Here is a 22,702-nt window from a genome sequence, read left to right as displayed (position 1 = left end):
AAAGAGTGCCTCGGCCCCTCTTGCTCGGTCAGCTACTCTGGCTCCCCAAGCCCCTAGTGGATATACACTACACAAGGCGGACTTCCTCTCTGGGTGTGATGCAACAAAAAGAGTCTGCTGCCCCCAAAAAACGACTTCACCCACGTGCATCAGCAGTTTTTCTCTTGTTATGTCAGTCACTGACAGTCACTCAATTAGCTGAGTCAGCTACAGTATGAAATGTTCTTTAGGATTTAGACCATCACTGTCAATACTTATCTGCATCCAAATGTGAATAGCACAGCAGCAACCATACACATTATGCCCCGTCTTTGCTAATAACCATAGGGATAGACTGCCACAGTTAAAGAAGGAATCCTACCCCCCCTCCTCGCCTCGCCCTCATATTTTCGGTCTATGATTTTCAAAATACAGTTGGATTATGTTCTCCTGTGGTTAATTTCTCTCTTTGAAGTACTTAAACAGGTCAGTCTACATCTCCATATCAAAGCATTATGAAATTAGCCATTTTCCTTCCCTCTTATTTCGTTGAACATACAGAGACAGAGAGAGAGAGTTGCCTGCAGTGATATGCCATTGTCAGCCAACACAGAGCTCCTTTCTAACAGGAGTAACAGTGCAACAGAGAGAATCAGCAGCATTCTACTGAAGCGAAGAATGAGATCACTGGGCTTTTTGAGCAAGGTCAACGCCGAGGCAAGGCGAGGCACACCATGTTTAAAATTCAGTCCTCTCCCCACCGCTGAGCACTTGAAACACACAGTGCCATTCCACGAAACCTACTAGCCATTATGTAAAGAGACGCAGGGCTTTAAGTAAATACGTAATCTTAATGAATGCAGGGATCTCGGGGGGTAGGGGGAACCCAAGTCAAGCAGGGCAGGGTCAGAAACACAGAGGGAATAATCCTGTGAGTCAACAAGACGTCTGTTAGCTCCCTACCATCACAACCTGCAGAAACATTTACAGTGAGTAAAAACCTGGAGTCCCCAGCCTTTGATATGCTTAATCTACACACCAATAAAGTGTGGGACTGCAGCCAAATGCTCAGTTGCTGTACACAACATACACTTGAAAACCAAATCAGCCTCTTTGAGTGCAGTTTACAGCATGGTCACCACCAAAGAGAAGGATTCAAGGAGTTTGGTATGACAACTAATCAACTAAATAGAAATTAAAATAAGAAATCATAAGACTCTGATTATCCCATATGCAACTTGACATGAGTACAATGACATTCATCCATATGTGACCTGTACTCTGAACTATGCATCTTTGACATATCTGTTATGCTGTACTGCATGTACTGTATATCCGGTTCAGGACTTCCTCTTTGTCTCATGAACGCTGACCTTCATCATTGGCCCCAACTCATCCTGGATGCATAAACTTAAAACAAAAGGACAGCCATTAGATGACATGTCGCACAATCTTGGGGTCTTGTTCTGGCCCCGTGCCTGCTGGCTGTGTCCTTTGCTTTGCCCAGTTTGCTCTGTGAGACTGCCAGGACATTGAGCCTGACACATCAGAACTGCTGCTCTCTTGGTGCCCTCTTTCATTCCCACTATCACAGAGTCAAAGCCTGCAGAGACGGAGCTGTCCAGAGACTGAGCCCTGCTGGGTTTGACTGGGCCAAGATCCCATCAAGCCTGGAGGAGAGGGTCATCCTCTTCCTCGACTTCAACTTGCTATGATCTCTGAACCGATTCTAAAAAGGCCCCTGACTTGATTCGAGCAGACAGTCCCCTTTGAAAGCTCCCTTTGGTTTGGCTTCTGTAGCCTGAAAAGGGAAGTGCAGGGTCAGGCTACACACAAGCAGGAAAAAGCTAAACCAAAGAGAGAAAAAAATACAGCTGATAGCCATGCTCCAGGTGCAGATGGCCCACTGTTTTATGTGTGGCCTCAATGGATCATTGGAGACTGGAGGCATAAAATATAGAAGGATTATGCAAAAACTTGGTCATCCAAAGTTCTAATAATCATTTACAAAGGTCATTTCCATGACAAGGAATGTTCACTGGTTTGCCAAGACATTTGGGTCTCTATACAGCTAAAAATAAGCCTTACTGAGAGGCAAGGAGAAAATTGAAAATCTTCCCAAAAACGTATACTGTATCTGTAGTTCTTACATTCTGTAGTTCTAGGTATCTTAATCTAAATTCTGATGACATATTCTATTTACATGATCAGAACTATTATACAATTAACATAAAACAAGTATTTCAGTTGTTATAATTTGTGGTAATACAGTATATACTGTATGTATTAGAGCATTTTCAGTGTGTGTGCCTCTTATTATATACTAAGTAATACTTTATGCGAGCAAATTCATGATGTGATCAAAGCGGACACTGGCCCCAAGGACTCAGGCTACTGCAACCCTGAAAACCAGCCAGGGTGAGAGGTCAGAGGACTGGAAGCAAAGATCCAAGTCCCATCCCATTGTGTGACACGCCCCCTTCACCCGTTCGCCCCCAGAGGCTTAGTGTCAGTGTTAACACTTCAAACACTCAATATCTCCACAAAACACAAAGGACACACAACTGCTTGCCATTGTCATCGTTTCTTCTAGAATAAGAGATATGGATCCCTCCCAAAGGTCAGAGTCTGTTGAAGTTTCCATGATTAAGTCATGCTTTGTTGTTTGACTTTTCCCGGTTGAAATCTTTACTTTTGGGAGAAAATTATGTCGTTGGCTCAACCTTGTAGAATAAAGTTAAATCAATCTAAAGCTCTATATGGTAAATGTTAGTGCCTAATGATAACTGCATTTTAAGAATATACCATATTTTGGGGAGATGACTTCAAATGTCAAGCTATGATTTTGTTAAATCCTGGATTTTATCCCAGAGTTGAAAGACCATACTGTGATACCTATACTGGGCACCAATATGTCCATCAATTAAACAGAAACACTGAAATATGTCTGTTTCACTTTCCCAAGTAAAATAATCACACGTGTTGTTTTCTTGTCTGCAGTGTGACTTAACACACCTATGGCATTATGTGCGACATCACAGCCACTGCTGGAGGCTAATCTCCAACCACTGGGATCTGATTTCCAGCAGTATTGACAGTTCAAGAATCAATCTGTGCCAGCTTCCTCTACTGAACCTGATGCCGCTCTCATACTACGCCTGTGACTCTGAGCTGTACGACTCAGTTTCCCTGTGCTGTGTGCCTGCTTCTGAGAGGGTGAGAAAACTCCTTATTTTATGAGTCACTGATTACGGTCTGCACTTTGATGTCGGCTCTGTTACTAATCTTTCCTCACACAAAACTACAAGGCCACCCTTATTTTCACTGCAGTTTTACATCTCCTCCCTCCCTCTTTTTTTTTTTTTTTTTTAATTTTTTTACAACTAACAACAACTACGAGTTGTTAATAAATATATAATTGCATGGTCAAAGAGTGTGTTTTCACGCAACATGAAACCTCCCGGTTTCTGCACCATGTAGAACACGCTGCAGGCACTCTCTTGAGGGAAGGTCTCATTTTCAGCCTCCTGCCGTGCAATATTCAGTCTAGTCTGAAATCATTTGGGACTCATTTTAGGGTTTAGGACTTATCAAATATGCTGACAATAATGGATAGCAGAGCTACAAATGAAACACAGCTTTTCACGTGGAGGGTTTTAGTGGCAGGCAACATTCAGGGTGCAGAGGTCCTGAATCCAAGCTCAGGGTGTCACATAACACCACAACGCTGGTTTATGGCACAGATTGCACCCAGCGCTCACAAATAGTACACTGAGATGCAATATAATTCCAAATATCATTCAGTAAGTTGCTTTTGAGTTAAGACAGAAATGTAGTGTCATGTGTTAGTGTATAAGATATTAATATCTTTGTGTGGAGAATGACAATTTTGTTATTTGCTTTTACGTCTATATAGTTCATCACCTTAAAGTTGAAAATAATAAATAATTCTGATGAGTTGGGTGGTTGATATCAAATCGTATGTATTATTTTTCCATTCGTATAATCAGTCTGAATGCATCTCAAGTTGAGCTAATCCTGAAAAGAAAAAAATATATCAAGGACAAGGATGCACCTTCAACTGCATACTGTAGAAACGAAGAGCAGAATAATGTTACTATGGAAGGCTTTGGTGAAAGGATTCAAGGACTTAACAATTCCACATCCTCTCAGCCTGTCCTTCATCTCTAATAATCAAGCTTGGCCACAGAATATTCCTCTGGATGGGAAGAAAAAGCATGTCGCCTGTTCTCCTCTCACTCATCTTAAAGACTGCCAGTCTGGGGTCTTCCTCTTGAAGTCTTCTGTCACTTTTATGACTTCAAATGCTAGGCAAAGCCTTTTTTAACAGACTGTCATGTCTTTAAAGGCAGATATCTTTTCTGTGCTACATTAGCATGAGATAAAGGGTAGCCCATCTATTGCAACGGAAACCCGGAGAAGCCTAGACCACAGACGCTGTGAACTCGTTTGTTGCTTGTGCACAAAAGGTTACCAATGCAGGCTAACCAGTTGTGGTAGTGGAGGATATGGGACAACAAATCATGCACCTTGTAAGGAAACAGATGTTTAATCTAAAGACAATTCAACTGTGACAGAATTATATTAGAGCAAACAATGGCTTATATAAAATGGAAAATACCAATTTACTAGAACATAAAGGTGTAAATGGTTACAAAATATGGATATGTTTTAAGTCCAACCAATTGTCAAAATTATATTTGAGGAGTATTACTATTTGCAGGACACAAAAAACTTTCACGAAAAGCAGACTATTTAATTTATACATGTACAGTGTTACCTAATGCGATGGTTCCTTCACAATTCCACATGGCGAGAGAAACCATTGAATGTTTGCAGTCTTTCTCTGTTCTCTGTAGTTAGGTGTTAGCATAGGGAGGTGCTTGCAAGCATTTTGTGGCAGGCTGCTCCAGAGAGCAGGAGGCAGGCTCTCTCCCTCCCTTGCAGTGCAGGAGGCCACCTAGCCACACACAATTACACCCAGAGCAAGGCAGCAGCCTAACCCGTACTCTGTCATGGGCCAGGCCTCAGTTAGATCTCAGCATGCATGCTCAATGATCTGTTATTAATTAATCAATCAAAACTAACCAAGGTAAACCTTGCTTTTTAAACAGGTCAGAACACACACTGTTCCACATTGGGGGTTTGCACTCATAAAATACTGCACTATGCACACATAGGATCCTTTTCTGAAGATACGTGTGGATTCAAACAAGGCTTCTGATACTATGAAAATATGGCTGCTGTGCTGATACTTTATATAAAGTGTATGTTATTTCAACACACACACACACACACACACACACACACACACACACACACACACACACACACACACACACACACACACACACACACACACACACACACACACACACACACACACACACACACACATACACACACACACACACACACACACACACACATACACCACACACCACAAGAGCTATGTGAATAACAAAATAACAAAATTGGATAGATTACAATGTGAATATGGCCAATATCACCAAACGAAAATATATGTATGAATTTAAATATTATGAATGAGTGTTGACAATTAACATGTTGGGTTAAGACATATAAGAAGTTACGGCTTACCTATAAACTGTCAAGCATACCTTTAATAACTTTATTTAAATTATAAATTGCACATTACATTATTTGTATAACACTTTTTGGAATGTAGTAGGCTACTCTGGTTAGTGTCAAGTTATGTAGCAATCCACTGTAGCCTTCGTCAAATGTGCAATATAAAACAAGAAAATACGTAATATTAGGCTACTTACGTTGTTGCTTGCGAGGCTGCAGAACTATCCTCCGTGAATGTTTTTTTGAAACTACAATAATTATTTAGGCCTTCAAAAGTACATCCACTGAACATAAAAAACATAAACCTGAACCATAATATCCCAGTAGTCTTACTGAGTAGGCAATGATGTTTCAGTTTTTCGACTATAAATCAATTTGCAGATCATTAAAGTCATTATTGACAACACGGAAAAATGTCCAAAATCATCAGCGCGGAACAGTAGGAAATCATGTTGATGGACCTGACTGTACAGTTATGTCCACTGAGCGGCGCCGTAGTCCGCATTTTTAAGTTAGACATGCGCGTGAAGGAGAGTTGGAAGCTTGAATCCTTCCTTTAGCAAATGCACGGTGTCATGTATGTGTTGAACAGTTGAACAATGATCGGGAGAGTGAACAACAGTTATTTAAAATGAAACTACAGGTAGGTGAAACCCACATACCATGCTTATGTCGAGTATACAAATTAAGCATTGCATACAAGACTTTATAAACAAGAAATGCATGATTCATCAGGGCACTGTAAAACATTTTTTAACATGGTGTCAGGGTGGAGATAACTCTGTGTATGAGTTGTTAGCGATTCATACACCTACCTACCTCCGACACAGTCACACAGTAACCCAATGCACCAATACACACAACACATTACAATCTATTATTTCAAATAGTGGGTCATTCATTTTTCCTACTGTCTGTTCTGGGGTGGCCTTAACACGGTCCAGGTTCGGCCTTGTTTGTGAATTATAAGCGCGTGCGCATGGAAGCACATACAATGCAGGAATATGGCACTATAATGTAGGCATATAAGACACACTGTAATGTGAACCTTGATTAGAATTGCTATTATTATAGTGCTATTATTTACAGCTTTTATAGCCTAGTTTATAAAGTATATTCAGCATCATCAATGTAGTCACAGATGTATTGTAAGATATAATGTGTTGATAGACCCTCACAGGACAATATGATATGGTGTTCAACAAAGCAAATGTCTCCTCACTTCAGTCTATATTTCTATAATGTTTTTCCCTCTCTCTCTCACACACATAGCCTTCACTCTTTAGTAATGTTCATTACCTGCAAATCAGTTACACAAGTTTGAAACATGCGACAAGTCGGGAAACAGTAACACTCCTTTCTACAAAGTACATAGCTGGTGAAGGATTAGCATTGGACCACATAGTCGTCCCCAGCCATATTATAGAAAAATGGTCAAGATTTCACACTCTGAATAAGTTCCCAGACTGAAACTCCTTTGCGCTTGCAGTACTTCACCCAGTATACCAATAAGATAGCCCCCTATCAAGGTTTGATAGCTGAAAGAAAGCAAAGCAGGTTTAAAGCCCAAGCCTGTCGGGATGTATCCCGGGATGGGACCCTAACAGATGGGAAGTACTGTAAGAGACGAGTCCAAGGTCAATCTGAGATTCAGTGATGAAGCTGTGGGCACCGCTCTTAGCAGTGTTTTTAAAGTTGACTTAACAAAGCAGATTGTATGGTCAGACAAAACTCTTAAGACCATATTGCAGCATTTTTTCATGTTCCTTTGTCTAGTTTGCTACAGGCTGTATTGCTGCCTGACACCAAATGGTAAAAAAAAAATGGTGATCATTATGTTTGTCTGGGAATGGGCAGGGCGGGGGTGCTGATATCTAATGGACAGTTTTTCATTTGTCCATTTTTATAGCTAACCTTGATTTGAATGTTTCACAGCTGATCCGTTCAACAGCGGGCGATGTGGAGGTTAAAGCTGTCTGAACATGTGCAGCCATACTGCAGGTAATTCATTGGTCAAGTCAATAAATTAACTTTATCTTTACATCTATGAGTGTACTTAACTGTGGAGTAGCTGTTGTTTGTGCTATTAGACCATACATAGAGTGCATATTTGGCCATTAGTTAACACTTCATAGAGTCTGTTTTGATAGGGTGTTGTTAAGACTTGTGGGACTCCTCTTGGTCCAGTCGCAGTACTTTTTTCCTGGATGCTGTAAAAACACTTGCTGTGGTTTGGTAAATTAACAGAGAGCCCCCTAATGGAGTAATTACACAGAGCCAAACATCTATTTTTCACCTGTGCTCTGCCATTACTCTCCGTCCCCCATCCACTCCATTGGAAGTCACTTACTCTCCTTACAGTGAGTTATCATTGACTGCCATTTAGGCGTTCTGGAGCAATTTGTCTTACTGAGGCTGGGGCCGGCCTCATTGCAGTGAACAATCATTCTCCACCAATATATAAAACATTCATGGGAAAAAAGGAGAAAAAATACAGCACAAACAGATAGTGGAGAGTGGCTAATAGATACTAGGAAAGAGACAGACAAGAAAAATAATGTAGTAGATTAAAGGGAGAGGTAAATGCCGGTACCTTGGCGGTACAAATGTATAGAGACTCTGCCATAGGAAAAATCTGCCTTCCGGAACTCCAGCCCTATCCGTGAAATGTGGGGGCTACGGTTGTTGAATTTAATATAAATAAAAACTTGATACTACATAGCTACTTTTCTAATCATAAATCACATATCAGAATATATTTTAAAAATATATACACTAATTTACTCTGATTTTAATATAGTTGTACTTTCTTTTGAGATAGTCACTGAACATTTTTCATGAGACTGTAGTGAGGTTTTTGATAAGATAAAGACAAGGTTTCAGTAATCCAGACTTCTTATATAATGGATGTACTATTCTAGCCTCTGACAGATGTAGTGTCTGTTTGCGTTTCTTCTTGAGACTTATTTTATCGAGTAAAGATATTGATTGGCTCAAGGGTCCACTCCTCTAGTTTCCCAGGTCTAGATCAGTTGTTGACTTAAAGGTAAGGAGGGGAAGTTGTGGACACCATGGTCCTGAGAGCACTGGAGAGGTGCTCACGTTGAATCAACCAGAAAAGACCTGTGTCAACCGTGTTCTACAGTAGTAGTCACAATAGTACAAGCGCTATTATGATATGGGTAGGAATAGGCTATTTCTCACATACTGTATGAATGGATATTGGCTTACTTTTAAAACACAGACCATTAAGTTAAATGCTGTTGATAGCTTTTCTTTGTAAATACCTCTGTTAGTTTAGCTAAGTAATGAAGCATTATTGCTAAAATTATAGACACACATTGTGCTTTTTGTGGATTGTAAAACATACTGTATAACTTCTTGAATATCTTAATTGTTTTTGCAAGTGTGTATTGTGGTTATTCAAGCAGCATACTGTACTATTGACTGTCTTTGTTGTGGAGGGGAGTCTCAAATTCAATCCAGACCATCAATTTTCCCCTGGGCCGGAACGGTATTTATTATCTGCCTGAGAAATCAATCAACTTAAGACTTCCCATCATGTTACTTAGCTTCTTGCCACATACGTTGAACTAACTATAGCTAACAATCAGACTCAACATTCAACACAATATGTTCTGTGAACGTCTCCGGAAAGTTATAGCCTAAACGTTTGACATGATAGGCAAGAGAAGTCACAGCTTTATGCATAGCCTGTCTGACATGTGTATCCCATTCAACCTGGCTGAATTCCCCTGAAGGGTTAGTAGTGTGCTTAACTCAGTGTTTTGTTACATTACTCACTCTCACTGCTTAACACAATGACAAATAACCATTCTTTTTTTCTTGCAGTGATAATCCGGACAATTTAAACATTTCTTACAAGCAGAAGTGAAACCATTAATCCTGTGAGATTCTTCCGATAAGTGGTGACTGTGAAGTAATGGCCATGTCGCCTAGAAAAATAAAAATATGTGGACAATTAAAACAAGATGGACATTATCTGGCAAGTCCGTACTCCCCTTTTCTTTAGCAGTATTGTAATTGATCCGTCCCTTTGTTACTAAACTGAATATTGAGTCCTGGCTTTTTGTTCATTATCTGTGGATTTTAACATGGTGCATATTTGTCAAGTTCGAAAATCATGTAAAAAAGGAAACCAGTGATTATTTTCTTCACATATACAAATACTGTTCTGAAGAAAAGTCAATTCTCATGACACCTGCTAAAGTTTCTGGCTATAATGTGTTGACCTTTCCAGGCACCCTGTTGTTTAGTTATTTGAAAGTACTTTGACAAGCTGCTGTATATGACAGGAGTATATTGTATCTGGAATTAAGTCCATTCACATTTGATTGTCCTTAAAAACTCTGTCAAACTTTTGCTCTGGGAGTTTGCTTTGCCCTAGAAAAGCAATGTGACGTGTTTGGGCCGGGGGGTAATAATCTGGTTCCCTGACCGTAGTGAACACCCTAATTTCTGTGGCTTGGCAAAGAGATTAGTGTGTTGAATTATGGTAATTAGAGATTGAATTATAAAAGTTTGTCATTTTCACCCTCAATTGTGTGAGCAAAAAGTGTATGGAATCATATATAAACTTTTAAGTTGATATTTTTAATTGCAAAGCACATTATATTCATTTCCTCCTACATATAACAAAAGGTGAAGTGGCATCACAATTCTAGTTGAAATATGTAGTCCTTCAAAACATTTGATATTATTTCACTCTGCTATGTTGACTTTAACATTATATGTGCCTCTGTTACTAACTGTAATCAGTTGTTGATATTGCTGTCCCTGAGTGTTTCATGTCATTGACAGTCAGATAATTAGGTATCATCAATGCTTCAATAACAATATAAAAAGCCATTATAATGGATGGTTTTAATTAATGCCATATTTGATTATTAGCTCATTTAAATGTTTATATTATGGCACATATGCTAATGTGTGATAGAAAGAGCAGAAATTAATTGTATTACCCTTGGTGCATAGCTGTTTTTAATTGTATGATTCCTTAACTGTGTATGACAGGAATGGGGTTATTTTTGTGATTTATCCATCTGAGATAATGTTAGCAAGACTTTGATATTGCATTAAGATTGGGGAGAAGGTCATAAATGAAGATGCCAAAACCAGCACCAGGACAACTTGCCCATCTGAAAGGACATGTATTTTCACATGGAGGTCTTGGGAATGAAAGAACAGTGGGAGGTTTAATTTAGAGATGGTCAATACAACAACATTCAGATGGGCCATCCTCTAATCTCATAAGAATATTCTCTCCAAAGAACCTCAAACTATCCAATTTAGATGAAATCCACATGTAGTTCATATTGACCATTCCATATTGAACCTGGAACGTTGTATTCTACATGCCAAATAGAGAACATTTTGGCAGAATCCCAGTGCCTGGCATGTGATATTCTGCATTATTTTGGCCGTAATTCTGTTTAGATCAAAGGGATTCAAGGGGCCTAAGTTTCAAATCCCCCAAAGCCCATTTTGGCTACTCTTTATTTAGCTCATTGGCATTCTGACACCATGCTTCTGAGACTTTGAACCCTCAAAGTTTGGAAAAGCTGAATCGCTTCTTTAAACACATCAGTGGGCTAGATTAAAGAATATTACTAAGCATCTTAAGGTTTTAGTGCAGTGTGGCGGCATGGTTTGGGCTTCTGGGACCATTTACCGCCATATACTGTATTAACAATGGCTGAGAAAACAGGCCGAGGGGGGTGGAGAAAACTTCCCTCATGCTAAATTGAGTTTGGGTCACATTAAGTAGAGTAGAAAGATACTGAAGAGCTGGAGTAAAGGTCAAAAAGAGTCAGTTGGATACATCAGTGTCGTTTCAATATTTTAGCTTATTTGTTCATTTTAAGTTTAAAATAAGTTAATTTATAGGTTTTAAACATGTACTGGCTTATACCGGCTTATACGTTACAATAACACTACTTTGTATCTGAAACAGAGGCAGAAATCCAATCAAATGGTAATGAAATTGATTTTTAATTGGCCACCTCCCTCTGTCAGGTACAGTATATCTCCAAATAAGTCAACACATTCACACGTCTTAACAATTTGCCACATGTGAGTACCAGCTGCTTTAAACTTAGGTATTGTAGCTTTCCACCCAGAATTAAGTAAAAGCTATTAATTTACCTAAACAGATAGATCAACCTGTAGAAGTGTATGTGAAACAAAAGTAGTTTCTAATAAGTGTGATTTTGGTAATGTGCAAAGATTCCTCATCACAGACTCTTACACCCCCTCAATCTCATCAGCCCTCATGATTAAGATTTGGCACCTTGGACCACATTGTCTTCATTTTGGAAATATTTCAGCTGCATTTCTGCCACTCTGAAGGGAGATGAAGATAAAGGAGAAGAACGGTAAAAACACACCCTGTTGTGTGAATCCTAGAGAAGGCCTTGAACCCTGCCATTCATCCCTTTCACTTCATCAGCTGAGTCTAATTGCCAGAGAGGACAGGAGACCCCAGGCCCTATTGTTCCTCCTCCTCTTTGGAGCCTGAAAAGTGAAAGGGCCGCTTTTGATCTTTTTTCAGATTTTTTTCTCTTTTCTGTCATCCCCTGCTATCCTTTCCCTCAGAGTGACACACTCCTTTCAAACTGTGCCCCCTTCTCCATCCACGCAAAATAATTATCATGCTCCGCTTCATCAAATAATGGTGGCGATAGGAGGTCACGGCGGGGAGGGCCAGAGGTCTAGAGGAGTGGCACTAGGACGTGGTAGAGCTCCCAGCTCATCTTAGAGGCATGCTCCTTAGCTCGGGGTACCTTTTATGTACCTTGACCCCGCTTTTCCTTTGCCTGTCCTAATGAGACCCTCTCACGCGGCCAAAGCAATACTGGTCCTGTGCTGGCCGGGTTGGAAGGCCAAAGTACAATGAGACACAGAGCTATGCTGAGACAAGGGCGCATCTGTGCTGTCTTATTAAGCCTTGGAAAGGAGCTCATGCTTTTCAACGTCCCATAGGCGCTATGGCCAGATCTATTGACACCTACTTGTCCTTTGCGGTCAACACCTTTCAGAGGAGCAGCCTACACTCACAAGTTCTTATTAGGAGTAATTTTGGGAAGCTTATTTGGAGAGGCAACTGCTTAACTTGGTTTAGGTGTCCATGTGAGAAATGGCATAAGCAGTTGGGAATTCAGAATAATGATGAAGAAAAATTCCTTGAGACTAAGAAGATTACAAAGGATGTCTAAGACCATTCCAGTCAGAAGAAAACTGCCCTTCAATTTGGAATATACCCCAAGGATGCCCTCTCTGTGTGGGTACTTACACACAAGCGTCAATCACTTTTTGAGACTCATTACTCCCTTGTTGAGATATAGAGAGCCTGGGTATTGTTCATCAATATTTAGAACTCGTAGTTCTACAAACAGGATTAACTTGTGTTGAATCGTTGTGGAGAGAATGCAGAAATCAGCTAATTGTGATGTAGTGAATTATGTTATATATCCTGAAATTTTGAATAGCAGATTGTGTTGCAGTTTTTTACAATGATCACAATCTAAATATCTATATATCTGTTATTTATGTAAGTCATACTCAATGATAAATACACGGACATGGCCTAGTCCACTACCTTACTAACAAAATGGACAACGGGGGAATAGTTTAAATAGACAGAACAAAAAATGACAAACAAACAAACGCAAGTAGGCAAACAAAAACCTTTAAGCAATCATGTAAAGCACGTGTAACATCTGAGCAGAGAGAGAGAACAAAGCGGAGCTCCTGTCAGAGCATCGATCTGCTCCTGAAGCTACACAGATCCACAGAGCTCTGATTGCTCCCTGCCTCTCTCCCCAGCGCCTGCCTCCAACTCTTCTCTCTCTGGCTCCTCTCGGAGAATGTGCTTATTGATCTAGCCCTCTTCTGTGCAGTTAACTCACTGATATATACTGACCGAGGGCTTCCTTGGGCCTGAAAGTGTTTGGAATGCTGGTGAGAAAACAATAAATTAAAAAAGAAAGGATAAGAACGCTAGTCAAAAGACTCAGCCTGTAACACAGATGTTCCCTTTGTGCCTAGTGAGAGACAGTTGGACAGTTACAAGTGGAGAATAATATCATTCAGAATATGTAACAAAGTAGCTCTGGCTAGTAGCTGGTGGTGTTGTTATTTCAATATCAGTATTGCCAACATTAACTAAAGGTCTCCTTCTAGTTTTCCTTTTCAAGTATCAAGTGTTCTTCAACGTTTGTCAGCACATTTATGGTAGAATCAATGTGTCTGCAATTACTGTGTGGGGATCTGGTTGTGTTTGCTTGTCTTTGTGACGTGTGTGTAGTCAGGTCCATAGTGGGTGGTTATGTGTCGATCTTTGTGTATTTTAGCAAGTGTTTTCTGTTGTCATGTTTGTAGCGTTCCATGTGGGAGGGTCTGCTGAGAAGCAAGCCATCTGTAGTGTTCTGCCGAGCGACATGTTGTAAAGCGAGATTTGAGAGTGTGGGGAGACTTGACTTGTCAAATCTTGGCACATAATGAGACAGAAGGGAGTGAAGACAGGAAAGTGTCCAGAGATAAACAATTAGATGAGTCTCAGCGGTAAAGGGCATGGGCAATGGGAGGACGCTCCCAAAAACCAAATCAATATGGCTTCCAGTAAGGACACACTGGGGTAAAGGGATGAAGGGGTTAACACTTATTTCTCAGATCAGGACATAGAAGAACAGAGTCGTGGCTTGCTCAAAATCAATAGGCCTACTGTTGTGAACATGGATTGAAGAAAGCGGTCTGTCATTGTAAACACATTTCAATACTGTATTTGATACACAACACAGTCAACGTATTACATTGTAGATGTAATAAGAGACAAAGACATGAAACGAATACCAACAGAAAGTGGGGGTATACAGTATATCAGCAGGGATAATGAACTGAATTAGGCCAGCCTGTCTCACAGCAACAGCCAATTTTGAAATGAATTGAAAAGATCTTTAAGGAGGCGGCATTTGGGAATCATGGATTCACACACCCGATACAAACATAATGGAGCATGATCCACAGACAGCGTGGGCTGTCCCAGAGCGTCCCATCCCCTCTCAGGCCCTGCCCACACTCGCAGGTCTCATCTCACATCTCACCACTGTTCCCAGCAGGCCTCACAGGGGTAGTGCTGCCAGGGCAGGAAGGTCAGACTGGAGGTGGGGCATCTCACTATGTGCTTGTACTGGCATTAAAGAAGACAACAAAAAGAGAGGGTGAGGGGGGGGGGGGGGACAAGTTGTGTGTGACTGCTGCTGCTGGGCTGGGCTGGTCTCCTCTGAGACTTGGAGGCGCTGACCAGAAAGGTGTGAGTCTGAGCCGTGGCCTGCCCGTCTCCTCGTCTCCACGGAGACAGGGACATGGCCTCCCCGTGGGCTTGTCTCCGTTGTGGCCCGGAGCAGGCGGGAGCGTTTGGGATGCTGCCTGGCCATCGCCTGGGCTCCAGAGGGACCTGGAGCCACAGCTCCAATGACCTTCAACAACCTGTCAGCCTGTCATCTTGGCCTGGGGAATTAGGAGAAATAAAATATATATTCAACTGGGGAAGTCTATAGAAACACCATTGACCGTACCAGTGTATATTTGTTTGGAGAACAAAAGGGATTCTATATTGTGGTAGAGAAGGCGCTATAAGATCAGACGGTAAATAGGCTCATTTGATATACTCAAACGTCCCTTTTTTATATTACCCAATCCTGATGAGGAAAGGTTTTAAATGCTGGACTAAGGCGATCTACTTTTGGATTTGATTGGTCTCTCAAAAATGTAACAGCTGGCAGAAGAGGAAAAATAAATAAAAAAGTAAATTAACATAATTAGGCAGCAGTACTATCATCCCAATTCTTATACTCTACACTCAGTCTTTATTTCTAAGAGCAGAACAATGGAGTGAAATTACTGTTTGGACAGGCCCCCAAGCAGCATTTGAGTTCGCAACATTTGAGTTAAAAGAGAGAAATCTCTCAAATGTAATCAGTAGCACCTGCCATGATTACAGGCTATGTCAAATGAAAAAATGTAATGATAAACATTACTTCAGACCAAACCACTGAAGCGGTCTACATTGCACAATGTGCTGCAAGTAAGCATAGTCAGTACAGCATTGTGTTCACTGTCCCCTACCAACCTATCCTCAGGATGAGTGATTGTGGTTATCATATTCTCAGAGCAGCTAACCAAAACAGCAATCATAAGTTATGTGTACAGTCTGTAAACCAGGTAGGTACTGTACGTAGTGAATCATACAGTACATTACTTACTATCTGCACTATATGCCCCTTATATTGCAAATACTGTCGCGTGGTGCTTCTAAAGAGGCTTTTTATTTTGTGTGCCAGGGTGACTTTTTTTTGTGCCTCAGTAGTCTCAATTGCCTCAATTGTTTGGGGATAATACAAATATAATATGTAAATAGTCTTCCTTTAATCCATATGTGTTTTGGCATTGGATGGCAACATGGCTATCACACAGGACAATGTTGATTTTGTGATAGTTTTTGTTGATAGTGCACAAAAGCAAAATTATTGTAATATTGATAGTTCATGGATTCATGTAAATAGTATACTAAAAGCAAATTGCATATCTCCTCGTTTTGAGGTAATCAGAGATTATATCAGGTAAGTCATGGACACGTTCAAGTTTGTCATTTTGGAAAACGCAAATGTAGATATGGCTGTGATGAATTAAACAAAACAGAATCTTGCATCTCAGTTTGATATTGCACATTGCCATCAAACCCATTCCCAGGAGACACTTTGGTGACACAATCTGACAAACCAACACAAGCAATTCTGTGGAAAAATCTGTGCCTTTTTTCTTTGAGCCAAAGAGAAAGAGGATTTTGAATAGTGTGGCGGTGGTTCTTTATGCAGAGCTGAGACGCGACGCCTTCCAGACGGTGAGAGATGGCAAGCCCTAATAATACAGAGCTGTACAATGGTTCTGACAGGCAAGCAATAAAGCAATCAGGGTCCCAGGCATTCCAAATCTCTTTAACGCCCACCCTCTAACAGTCTGAGAGATGGGCGGCTGACCTGCGGGCTGTCAATCATTGAGGATACCTGCTGGAGCCTGATCAGGGAGAGCTTAGGGCACCAGTCCATCAGATCTGTTTTCACACTCCACACACTAACATTGCAAGCATAACCAAGAAGACAAAAAAGCCCTATCGCCTCTCTCTTAATTAGGAGTGGGGGGGAAAGAGACTTGTTTGGTTTAAATTGGTAGGGGAGGGTTTTCGATATGTGGGGGGGGGGGGGGGGGGTGGAATCCCAGGGAGACGGAGAATAACCTTTTCCCTTGATTTAGGAATTTAGCCATTGATCTGTCATGCTGTTTTGTACAAGCATGAGCTCTCACTGGTGCATTTCTGCAAAAAAAACAAAAAACATTAAAGCTAGTTCATTAGCTGTCTGTAGTTCATTCCAGCAAATAGATCACGATAATACTGTGGTTAGTTAATGGCTTTCTGGTGTTTTCTCCAGAGCCTTTCTGTCTGAAGGCTGCCTGCTGAAAACCTTCCACTATTTTTTTTCCCTTTCTTTCTTTTTTTCTCCATGTGGGGAGTCCTGTCTTCTCCTGCCTCATTCAGACAGTTGGCTTCAGCCAGTGGTCATGTCTGTGAGAAGTCTGGCTACATGGGCTCAATCTAGAGACCTCTCACTGCAGCACCACAGCAACCCTTAAAGATGCTGATCCCACAATCTGCTTTTTTGTAGATCAGATTTTTTTTATTTTATATTTTGTTCAACTGTAAATGTTAGATTTTATATTTAAAATGTGGTCAGGTATGGATGTTGCTGGGGTTTAATTTGAAATATATATATTTGTTGTACATACAGACAGTGATAGCTCAATATACTGACATAAGTATTGAAATCAAGCAATACTCAATACCCTAGTCCTTAAAATGCATGAATGAGAGTATAACAAGATTTGGCAGCAAGTGATGAGTTCTGCAGAAGTGTTGTGTATACGATCCCTGTGAGACCTTCTCCAGATTTCACCCCAGTGTTTGGCTGGCCAGAGCTCACCTGGGGTCTAGTTGGGGGCTCTGGATTGGCTGGTTCCTTCCTGGTCTCTGGTGGCAGACTTTACACTGAACACATGTGGTCCTCTGCAGCTGGAGCTGGATGGAAGGTCCACATGTACCTCGCCTCACCCTGAGGAGCTGGGGGTCACTGAGAGACAGGGTGCACTGAGATGCAGGGTGCAGTGGACCATTCACCACGCCACGTCTCATCTGGACGTCACATCTGGCTCAGGTCCGGTTAGAGACTGGCTTTCTCATTGGAGCCTCCTGTCCATACACATCACCGTCTAACTGAGGCCATCAAATGTATTTTTGAAGGTTTTCTTTTTGTTTGACCAAACCCAGATGTCTAGATTTTTATCTGGCTGGCCAAACCTCAAAACAGAGTTTTCACTTTTTGTTTGACTTTTTTATTAGACTCAATGTTTTACTTACTTTTTTAATTGTATGTCATTTTGTTGTAATCAATAGCTACCATTGAGATGTTTTAGAAAATTTGGATCAAATAGTATATATTATACAGTACCAGTCAAAAGTTTGGACACACCTACTCATTCAAGGGTTTTTCTTTATTTTGACTAGTTTCTACATTGTAGAATAACAGTGAAGACATCACAACTATGAAATAACACATATGGAATCATGTAGTAACCAAAAAAGTGTTCAACAAATTTTTTCAAAGTAGCCTTCCATTGCCTTGATTACAGCTTTGCACACTGATGAAGCTGGTTGCGAGACTGCCAAGAGTGTGCAAAGCTGTAATCAAAGGAAGGGGGGCTACTTTGAAGAATCTCAAATATATTTTGTTTTGTTTAACACTTTTTTGGTTACTACATGATTCCATATATGTTATTTCATAATTTTTATGTTTTCACTATTAGTCTACAAAGTAGAAACTATTAAAAGTAAAGAAAAACCCTTGAGTGAGTAGGTGTGTCCAAACTTTTGACTGGTACTGTATAATATATACTATTCCTTTATTAAAAAAAAAAAAAGTATGTCTCTTGAGCCCCCCACAGGCCTGGGCCCAGGGGCTTCAGCCCCGGTAATCCCCTGCATTAATCGGGTCCTGTCCAAACTGGGCTGCTCGGTCCTCTGTCTTAATAGGTGTTGTTACGTTAGTAGGTGCTGTTACGTCAGCATTATTGTTGTCATGTCGTTTTGTTCCCCCCGTCCAGACACTCTTCTTGTTTTGTTTGATGTCCATTTTCCATTAAATGTTCACTCCCTGTAGTTGCTTCTCCTATCCAGCGTCGGTCCTTACACCTGTGTTGTCTTGGCTGTGAGCTTAGGGTCATTGTCCTGTTGGGAGGTGAACCTTCACCCTGGTCTGAGGTCCTGGGGGCTCTGGAGCAGGTTTTCATTAAGGATCTCTCTGTACTTTGCTCCGTTCATATTTGCCTCGATCCTGACTAGTCTCCCAGTCCCTGCCGCTAAAAAACACCCCCAGAGCATGATGCTGCCACTACCATGCTTCACCATAGGCATGGTGCCAGGTTTCCTCCAGACGTGACGCTTGGCATTCAGGCCAAAGAGTTCCATCTTGGTTTGATCAGACCAGAGAATCTTGTTTCTCATGGTCTGAGAGTCTTTAGATGCCTTTTGGCAAACTCCAAGGGGGTTGTCATGTGCCTTTTACTGAGGAGTGGCTTCTGTCTGGCCACTCTACCATAAAGGCCTGATTGGTGGAGTGCTGCTAACATGGTTGTCCTTCTGGAAGGTTCTCCCATCTCCACAGAGGAACTCTAGAGCTCTGTCCGAGTGACCATCAGGTTCTTGGTCACCTTCCTGACCAAGGCTCTTCTCCCCCGATTGCTCAGTTTGGCCAGGCGGCCAGCTCTAGGAAGAGTCTTGGTGGTTCCAAACATCTTCCATTTAAGAATGATGGAGGCCGCTGTGTTCTTGGGGACCTTCAATGCTGCAGAAATGTTTTGGTACCCTTCCCCAGATCTGTGCCTCAACACAATCCTGTCTCTGAGTATACCAGACAATTCATTCCACCTCATGGTTTGGTTTTTGCACTGTCAACTGTGGGACCTTATATAGACAGGTGTGTAACTTTGCAAATAATAACCAATCATTTGAATTTACCACAGGTGTACTCCAATAAAGTTGTAAAAACATCTCATGGATGATCCATGGAAATGGGATGCACCTGAGCTCAATTTAGAGTCTCACAGCAAAGGGTCTAAATTCTGATGTAAATAAGGTATCTTTTTAAAATTATAAATGTGCAAAAAAAATTCTAAAAACTGTTTTCGCTTTGTCATTATGGGGTATGGATGAGGGGAAACAATGATTGTATCCATTTTAGAGTAAGGCTGTAATGTAACAAAGTGTGGAAAAAGTCAAGGGGTCTGAATACTTTCAGAATGCACTGTATATACAGTTGAAGTCGGAAGTTTACATACACCTAAGCCAAATACATTTAAACTCAGTTTTTCACAATTCCTGACATTTAATCAGAGTAAAAATTCCCTTTCTTAGGTCAGTTAGGATCACCACTTTATTTTAAGAATGTGAAATGTCAGAATAATAGTAGAGAGAATTATTTATTTCAGCTTTTATTTCTTTCATCACATTCCCAGTGGGTCAGAAGTTTACATACACTCAATTAGTATTTGGTAGCAGTGCCTTAAACAATTTAAACTTGGGTCAAACGTTTTGGGTAGCCTTCCACAAGCTTTTGGCCCATTCCTCCTGAAAGAGCTGGTGTAACTGAGTCAGGTTTGTAGGCCTCCTTGCTCGCACACACTTTTTTAGTTCTGCCCACACTTTTTCTGTAGGATTGAGGTCAGGGCTTGTGATGGCCACTCCAATACCTGGACTTTGTTGTCCTTAAGCCATTTTGCCACAACTTTGGAAGTATGCTTGGGGTCATTGTCCATTTGGAAGACCCATTTGCTACCAAGCTTTAACTTCCTGACTGATGTCTTGAGATGTTGCTTCAATATATCCACATAATTTTCCTCCCTCATGATGCCATCTATTTTGTGAAGTGCACCAGTCCCTTCTGCAACAAAGCACCCCCACAACATGATGCTGCCACCCCCGTGCTTCACGGTTGGGATGATGTTCTTCGGATTGCAAGCCTCCCCCTTTTTCCTCCAAACATAACGATGGTCATTATGGCCAAACAGTTCTATTGTTGTTTCATCAAACCAGAGGACATTTCTCCAAAAAGTAAAATCTTTGTCCCAATGTGCAGTTGCAAACCGTAGTCTGGCTTTTTTATGGCTGTTTTGGAGCAGTGGCTTCTTCCTTCCTGAGCGGCCTTTCAGGTTATGTCGATATAGGACTTGTTTTACTGTGGATATAGATACTTTTGTACCCTTTTCCTCCAGCATCTTCACAAGGTCCTTTTGCTGTTGCTCCTGGATTTATTTGAACTTTTCACACCAAAGTACGTTTTTCTCTAGGGGACAGGACGCGTCTCCTTCCTGAGTGGTATGACGGCTGCGTGGTCCCATGGTGTTTATACGTGAGTACTATTGTTTGTACAGATGAACGTGGTACCTTCAGGCATTTGGAAATTGCTCCCAAGGATGAACCAGACTTGTGGAGGCCTACAATTTCTTTTCTGAAGTCTTGGCTGATTTCTTTTGATTTTCCCATGATGTCAAGCAAAGAGGCACTGAGTTTGAAGGTAGGCCTTGAAATACATCCACAGGTACACCTCCAATTGACTCAAATTATTCCAATTAGCCTATCAGAAGTTTCTAAAGCCATAACATAATTTTCTGAAATTTTCCAAGCTGTTTAAAGGCACAGTCAACTTAGTGTATGTAAACTTCTGACCCACTGGAATTGTGATACAGTGAATGATAAGTGAAATAATATTTTTGTAAACAATTGTTGGAAAAATTGTTGCACAAAGTAGATGTCCTAACTGACTTGCAAAAACTATAGTTTGTTAACAAGAAATTTGTTATATGTATTTCTGATCAATTTGATGTTATTTTAAAGGACAAAAAATGTGCTTTTCTTAAAAAATCAAGGACATTTCTATGTGGCCCCAAACTTTTGAACGGTAGTGTATATACTGTATATATTATACAGTTGAAGTTGGAAGTTTAGGTTGGAGTCATTAAAACTCGTATATATATATATATATATATATATATATATATATATATATACACACACACACACACACACACACACACACACACACACACACACACACACACACACACACTACCGGTCAAAAGTTTCAGAACACCTAATCATTCATGGGTTTTTCTTTATTTTTACTATTTTCTACATTGTAGAATAATAGTGAAGACATCACAACTATGAAATAACACATATGGAATTATGTAGTAACGAAAAATATATTTATATTTGAGATTTTTCAAATAGCCACCCTTTTTTTCTTGATGACTCTCTTGGCTTCATTTGGTAGGCACCTGGCATCCTGAAAGGACCTGTCCTAACCTGGCATAAACCATTAACACCCTTAAACAGGTAAATTCTAGACAGAATGTGATAATATTCTTTAAATGCAATACTATTGATCAATTGACATAACTAGTTTTACCTTAGTTGTAACTAGTGAGTTCATTGATATCCAACAGAGAAATTTCAACTGAGAACTGCAGGCTATGTCTGCAGTGCAAAACTCTGACCTTGAGTTTTTGGTGGACTGCTCTATTTAATTCACATTTAGTTGACTCTAAACATCACCTTACACAGATATGTGGGAGGTTTAGTCTGTGTTTCCATTTAGCCGAACAGGACCAGGAACCAAAAAAATACCCCAGCAAATTCTTCCCTTAATTAGCAGCTGGTACATGCACAAGAGGTTGCCTTGGCTGAAAAAAGCAACTGCTGAGGCGTTGTCGGACTCCTAAACCTTTGTGACCAATGATGTGTCATCCCTCACTCTGTCATGTTTAACTACAAACCAATACCCATTCAAAGCAGAATCCATCAGTGTTAGTTCAGAACAATGACAGATTGCCTTTCCTCTGCACTCAAAGCATCTGGATCCTTTCTCTTCTCCCCCTCTTTTATTTATGGTAAACAGCCTGAACAACAGCTGGGCGATGGGAA

General features: G+C 40.7%; 2 long non-coding RNA genes across 3 annotated transcripts in view; one reads left to right on the top strand and one right to left on the bottom strand.

Annotated features, from left to right (window-relative positions):
- The window catches only part of LOC139584716 (uncharacterized), a 123,115-nt gene extending 116,892 nt beyond the window's left edge, over positions 1 to 6,223 (bottom strand). Inside the window, exon 1 of one of the 2 annotated variants that reach the window (XR_011676817.1) lies at positions 5,790 to 6,223. This is a non-coding gene — a long non-coding RNA (uncharacterized lncRNA). The remainder of the gene's footprint in view (positions 1 to 5,789) is intronic. The other variant, XR_011676818.1, reaches the window with a different exon arrangement.
- On the top strand, positions 2,533 to 10,742 carry LOC139584717 (uncharacterized). Its single transcript, XR_011676819.1, has 4 exons — positions 2,533 to 2,599; positions 2,980 to 3,195; positions 7,528 to 7,593; positions 9,445 to 10,742. It is a non-coding gene; the product is annotated as an uncharacterized lncRNA (long non-coding RNA).
- Positions 10,743 to 22,702: the final 11,960 nt, after the last annotated feature.

This window comes from Salvelinus alpinus, chromosome 9, assembly GCF_045679555.1.
Source record: "Salvelinus alpinus chromosome 9, SLU_Salpinus.1, whole genome shotgun sequence".
In the NCBI taxonomy this organism is placed as follows: domain Eukaryota; kingdom Metazoa; phylum Chordata; class Actinopteri; order Salmoniformes; family Salmonidae; genus Salvelinus; species Salvelinus alpinus.
This window is presented reverse-complemented; position numbering and strand designations above follow the sequence as displayed.